This window comes from Furipterus horrens, unplaced genomic scaffold, assembly GCF_987537825.1.
Source record: "Furipterus horrens unplaced genomic scaffold, mFurHor1.1.pri manual_scaffold_4, whole genome shotgun sequence".
NCBI lineage: Eukaryota > Metazoa > Chordata > Mammalia > Chiroptera > Furipteridae > Furipterus > Furipterus horrens.
In genome coordinates, this window is record NW_028327174.1 from 12,455,642 (window position 1) to 12,462,701 (window position 7,060).

General features: G+C 40.8%; 1 protein-coding gene across 1 annotated transcript in view; it reads right to left on the minus strand.

The window, feature by feature from the left end:
* The window catches only part of TCP11L2 (t-complex 11 like 2), a 40,817-nt gene extending 38,603 nt beyond the window's left edge, over positions 1-2,214 (minus strand). Inside the window, exon 1 of the mRNA XM_090272573.1 lies at positions 2,194-2,214. The gene's annotated coding sequence lies outside the window, so the exon portion shown is untranslated. The remainder of the gene's footprint in view (positions 1-2,193) is intronic.
* Positions 2,215-7,060: the final 4,846 nt, after the last annotated feature.

Here is a 7,060-nt window from a genome sequence, read left to right on the forward strand (position 1 = left end):
TGGTGATCAGTATAAATCTGTATTTGTGTCTCTTTATACCATTCTCTGCTCCCTTCTCTAAAAACATATAACTTGATACAAATCAAGAGATTAATGACAAAATACTGTTGCCACCCAAGTGCTTTCCTGATTCTTTCATGCCTTTGTTTATACAGTTTGTTGGAATCAGCAGTCAGGATAACAGATGCCTTTAATTTCAATTCTTGCCAAATCACCACCACCACACAACTGCCATCAACACCCTAAAATCTCCACAATAGAAAGATTAACCAAAAATATCCCTGAAACTTCTGAACAATGTAACAATGACACATTGCCGCTTTGTGTCCTTTGTTACCTTTGTAGAAGCTTAAGTATTGTTTTGCTTTATTACATAACTTGGAGCAGGTGAGCATGAGTCAAGAGAGTTGACCAGTCTACCTGAGTGACCAGCTCCTTGACCCTGGGAATGGCACTTATTTTAAAGCTCAAATATGTAACTCTCAAGACCACAAGGAAGCAATTTTTGTCAAAGCAGGTGAGTCAAGTTTCAACATGTGCTGGTTTGACAACCTTGAGGTGGAAGAGGTAGGGTAACATCAGAGACCCAAGCCAGAGGGAGAAAATATCCTGGAAACACAATCTTCTATTACTTTGACATTAAATAACTTGCTATCTAAAAACCTCTTGGTCAGTTATCTGACCAACTGCCCTTAGCCTGACTTGGATATTAAAAGCACTTTGAAAACATATGGTGCTATAAAATATTAGGCAGTTCCTTTTAAAAGTGAGCTTTGCATCACATTCTTGCTCTGATTGCTCAGGCAGTCATAGAACAAAATCCTCCTTGCTCAGATCATGTTCAAGACCGCCTGGAAAAAAAAAAAAAAAAAGTCTGAAAAGGCAACCACTTTAGGAAGTAAAATAGTTAGCCTCTTATTTGAAAAAGATAATTTTTTCTAACTTTTTGGGGAGCCCACTTGGGAATTCATGGTAATGCAGTTTGTTTTTTTCCTATGAACTACACAAGAGACTAAATTTGATCTATTGCTTTTGGCAAGTAAAAGCATGTCAAAAACTTTTCTCAGTAAAGAAATGTAAATACTAATTTTCTTTTTACACACCTGAGTTAAATTACAATGAATTCTTGAGAGAAAGAAAAAATCAGAAAATCCAAAACTGTTGTTTTAATATGGATTTGCAACTCCTCAACCATTGAACTTGTATAATGGAGCTGCACTTTGTGCTGATTTAGCACAATGCAAGTTCAACCACACTACTCAGATGGGACAGGCTGTGGGGAGCGGAGGGGAATCATTTAAACACTGGCAGTGAGTTTGCCCCATTCTCTCTGTGGGTTTTAAGGCTTCTCCTCCAGAGTTGATCTCAGTTTCCAAGCTTCTCATTATGTTCTGAGCTTCTTACCCAGGACTCGCTTTATGGATGTCCAACCCATGCAGTTACATAAGACCCTACACTTGGAAGAGCCCCATGTAGCTGGTCCTGATCTCACCACACAGGTTATGAGTCTAATATTTAAAGGTACTTATTTTCTCTTAACCTGTCCCCAAATGTAAAGAAAAGAAAAAAAAGGGTGTATCCCAGGTCTTGTGACCCAATGAAGGAAATTTCAAGGATAATTTTGACTATACATAATTATCACCTTATGTTGTCCCTTTAGAACCTGACCCGTCACATAAGATATGACTGCACTGTGAGTAGAAAAAATTGATTAAATGGAACCTCATCTCTCTTTTACTCCCCTGTTCATCTTAAGATACTAGGAAAGGTTAAAATTCAGTGAGGGGGTATAAAGTTCAGGCAGGCAATATAAAGTGAAAGGAATAAAAATAATTTGGCGAATACACAAACTAGAAAATTGGTCACCGAATGTTCAAAATTTAACCACACCTTGGCAGATTTTGTCAGTTTTTCCCCCTTTTTGTCTTGAATATAAGACAAATTTAGACCATTGACCACTTTTGACAGTTAATCAAAATGTTGACACGTGATCAAATTTCCAAACCACCAACACCAGTTTTTGCTCTGATTCCACTGAACTGAATGAGCATAAAATTGGAGGTTATTTCTCATTCCAATTTTTTGTACCCTCATACCTAAGGTACAACTCCAGGCCCTGAACCATCACATACTAAAAGAAAATAAACATTCTTAGTACCCTCCCTTCACCCTCCATGGACCCCCTCCACTTACCTGGGAACCACTGTTGTCTCCTAGAAAGCCAAAAAGAGTGAGCCAGCAGCGAAGGCAACTCAGGGCAGGAAGTGGGAGGGGCCAAGGAGACCTGATGCTCTGAGGAGCACCTAGAAGAAGCCAAAGAGGTGATGAGTCAGAGTGCAGGCCAAGACAGTCATGCTCTTCTTCACCCCACCTCTGGGCCATCAGGCAGCCCTCTTCTAAAGGCCTTCATCGCTCAACCGTGGTTGAATATTTTTATCTTCACGTTAAACCTATATCAGAAAATCAGTGGGGGAAGAGCTTCTAAAATAAGGGACAAAACTTAGAAGACATAAAGGAAAAGATTTTAAAATGTGTCTTCAGATAGCATGTTCAACATAAAAAAAACAAGTTAAAACAATGAATATGTGGTGATACCATTTATACTTGGTAGAAAACGTACACTTGAGAGCACATATATGTATTCTTTATATATGAAATGCATAGAAAGGGACTAAAGAGTTACTCTCCAAACTGTTTAGGAGGCAAATTGGGAGATGTTTCTGATTTAGTCTATATTCATGCAAATGGCTTATTTCTTTTACAGTGAGGATGTATTCATTCAGACGTCACTAATATAATTTCACAGTGCCATACAATGATTCCACTCTTATCATTGTGTTCCCTCCTAAGTATACCTTAGTGGTGGTAGAGAATTACACTGCGCAATAAATAACGTTCCCATCTCTCTTTTATTCATATTTTTAAAGTCATGAAAACAAATGGAGCTTTTTATATAAATTACAGAAAGGAATAGATTTGCCAAAGGCCCTTATTATTTTAAAAAGATAAGTTAAAATTCTATGGTATGTCAAAATTAGTTCTGCTGGGTGGGAAGATGCTAATCTTTACTTGTTAAGTAGTTCCTTTCAACCCCAATTCTTAGAAAGTCAGAGTGTATGGCATTTACTTCCATTTTTAAAATACGTTTTGCCCTTATCTGTGATTTCTAAGTTTCCTTCCTTTGATGATAAGCCAAAGAGGATGAAAAATTGAGAGACCTCAACATTCAAGGGTTTTAGCTGTACAGTAACTTTTAGCTGAGTTCCTGAGGGTTCTATAGGAGGTATTGAATTCAGGAAACCAAAGTTTTCCCACCCTAAAGCTGCCTTTTTGGGGATATTGATTTTAAGTTGTTTATTATGAAACAAGATTCAGAAAGAAACTTAAACCCTCCCCCTTTCCTGCCCAAGAGATTCAGACAGGATAACCTGCTTCAGGAAGGAAATCTTAGGATGTTCGTCTTAGACTAACTTTAATTTAGTATGACAATAGAAGGGCTTTGGGCAGGAGCCTGTAAGTCAGCTGTCCTGTACGTTCCCCTGCTTCTGAGTTGTCTAGCGAGGATTTTCCTGTTGTGGGTGTTCCACTCTTCCCCAACTACCTATAAGCCACCCACTCTCACTCCTGAAACCTAATGCCCCTCCTGCCTCTTTTCCTTTGTTCAAAATGTCTTATGCATCCCATGTTGCCTCATTGTGTTGGAAATGTCCATTCTTGTGCAAAATTTCCATGCACATGCATTAAAATTTTGAATTTTTTCTGTTAAGCTATCTCTGTTCATTTGATTATTACCCTATTTAAAAGAACTTAGAAGATGGAGGGAAAGGGTTTTTTTTTTTCAGCCCCACACTTTAGTAGGACACTGAGGGCTTGGGTAGCCAAAGGGTTATTCAGTGACTCAGTGCATTGGCAGGTCAAGAATAGAAAGCAGAACTTACTTCACGGCTTCTGTACACACACACACACACACACACACACACACACACATGCAGTGTCACATGCAAAGTATTACCTATTGGCATAATTATCTAATTTCCATAACAACATGTCAACAAGCACTGTATCAACTAAGTGCCAAAAGTATTTATAATCACATTCCACATTCCATTCCTCTGGAAGGTGCTTGGACCAGGTACTGGGTTGGCTGCGCCTTCCAGAAAGCAAGAAGAATGAAATGCTGCCAAGTTTCTTAAAATATGAATCTGTTTTTGTGTCTCTCGTGTATATATGAAGTAAAGAGAAAAAAAAAGTAAATTCGGCTACAAGAAAGTTTGGAGTAAAGGACAACAAACAATAAGGAATTTCTGGGAGATTTTCTGAGAGAGATGACATTGTTCATGTTACAGGTGCAACTGCTTGTACTTAATCAGCAAATCCTGAAAAGCGGGGTACAACATAATTGTGTACAAGTGAATTTTAAATGCTTATGCTGAATTCTTTATTTAAAGAAAGCTACTTTGATTATACTCATACATTTAAAAACTTTTTTAAAAATGTATAAGTATATGTAGATCAAAGTTTTCATAGAGCAAATCCATTATGGTACAAACTAACTGTACGTAGAAAGAGTAAATGTAGTACAGTGGAAAGAAGGGGTTCTTTTGATTCAGAGAGACCAGAGGGCTCATGGCCAAGTTTCAACACTCATTATATATTTGCCCTTATTTTTACAGGAGTAAAATGGGGGTGTTGTGGGGCCATTTGTCATTTTGGTGATCCAGCTTCCCAAATAGTAGTCCCCTTGTTACCATTTAACATACAAGCAACGCTGTCTGATAGAACATGCGGAAATGATAGAGACCTTACAGGACAGGGACTGGGCCCTGAGCAGGTCTGCCCAGAACCAGCGGGTAGTGTGTGGGTTCTTGACTTTGTGCAGGAAACGTTTCCTGAGTCCAGGGGACTTTAAGGGTCCATTTATTAAAGCCAGAGACAGTGAAACAAGAAAAAGCTTAGCATAGAAGAAGCAACAGGAGAGACCTAGGCAGGGCTGTTTGGACTCTCTAGAAATGTTATGGGAAAGAAGTGAGCAGAGGCAAGCTGCTGTCAGCTCACTGGAGAGTCAGAGGGAGTGGGCCTTGGAGACAGGTTCAGGGGGGTGGACTGGGACCAGCTGCCACTGCCGATTGCTCCCCTTGTTGCAAGTCTCGGAGGTCCCCTAGAGTTTAGGAAATGCACGCCTGTGGGGGAAGTTGAGGGGGAAGGGAAAGGCGTGGGCCTGCTCCCAGCAAGGAGAACAAGAGCTGCATCCTTTGTCTTGAGGGTTTTCTCTCTCTCACGCAGGCAGGAATCTCAGCGGAGGTCTCGGGGGGGGGGGGGGGGGGGGGAGGATTTCAGTAGAATATTCATTAGTTTCTGAGGTGTGCCCTTTCAGGGTTGTGGTCTCTAGCGACTGGTCAGTGACAGGGCAGGGGGTAATTAGTCATTGCAGCTGGTGCTGGCATCAACCGCCTCGTTTTGCTGTTTTTCTGGGCCTAAGGCTGAAATTCAACTGAGGACTAGGTGTCTTCTCTATGGAGGTGACCTTCTGCATCTGGCTGTTAATTGCTCAGTCAGTTTGTTCAGCTATCTGACTCAGTTTCCCCATTCCACTTTGCCAAGGAATTTTCTTAGCTTCTTACTATGTTGTCTCAGAAGTATGCTATAATTTCAATATACACAAGTCACATGCGGTGATCAAGAATGCAAAATGTGCCCTGACATGGGTGGCTCAGTTGGTTGGTGTCATCCCGCAAAGCAAAAGGTTGATGGTTCGATTCCCAGTCAGGGCACATGCCTGGGTTGCAGGTTCAGTCCCCAGTTGGGGTGCATATGAGTGACAACCATTGATGTTTCTCTCCCTCTTTCTCCCTCCCTCCCCCTCTCTCTAAAAGTTAATAAATAAAATCTTAAAGAAAAAAAAAAGAACATAAAATGTGGCTACTGCAACCTGGGAACACAATGTTAAATTTTATTTCATTTTAACCAATTTAAATTTAAAGAGCCATGGGAAAGAATAACACATAGATAGGTCACTTCAAGGGAATATTAATTTAAAAACACCCAGGATGCTAAGGGAGCATAGAAGAAGTACATTTAGGCTAATTGAGAATTTTCCTGGAAGACCTCCATGTTGCCAAATCCAACAGTGAATTCTGAGGCCTCAACCTACTAGGTCTCTGTATGGTATACATCATAGTTTGAATACTCCGTCCATCTTTAAACACATTTTTCTTTTTTCTTTTTTGCTTTGTTTCTGTACCTCACACTCTCTTACTTCTCTGGCCATTCCTTCTCAATCTTTGCAGGTTCTCCTTCCCCTGATGAGTGCTTTGGGTGACAGTGTCACTTTTGTTCTCAGCCTGCCCGCATCTCCTTCGCAGGGACCCTCGTCCCCTTCCATGACGTCCATAATTGTCCTGTGGACATAATGTACACAGTCCATTATGTACTGTGTCTGTGCCAGCTTCTCTAAACCTAACACTTTCTGCCTTTGAGTGGACAAGGAGCCAGGAGCCATATCGCTGGTTTTAACCACCTCATGTGCAAGTCCTATCGCAGGAGTCTGACATGGATCTCTCTTGGGAACCTGGGAGTAGTGGTCATCCACTTTCTTGGGGCTGCAGATGAAATTGACAGCACCGCTATATCATTTGTATGCGGGCATACCTTGCTGTGTTGTACTTCACTTTATTATGCTTCACAGGTGGTGTGCTTTTTACAAATTGAAGGCATGCCCCCCTGCCAGAAAAAAAGATTGCAGTACAGCATGCTCTGTTGTGATACGTTAGTGGTTGTCTGGTACTGAACCCACAGTATCTATGAGTTATGTCTGTACCTTGTTACATCTGTTCCTTCCACTGGGCTCTACGCGGGGGGCTGCATCAGTTTTTTTTCCTCTGTCTCTTCAGGTGTTGTGTCTGGTGCATTATTTGGTTCCTCATAAATACTTTGAGAATGAATGAATGAATGAATGAGCTTCCCTAAAGCTGATCCTTGAGGGATGAATTAGCTAGAAGAAGAAAAGGAGTCCGTGTTCCAGGGAAGGGCTCAGCCTGACGAAAGGCACAGAGGTGAGAGA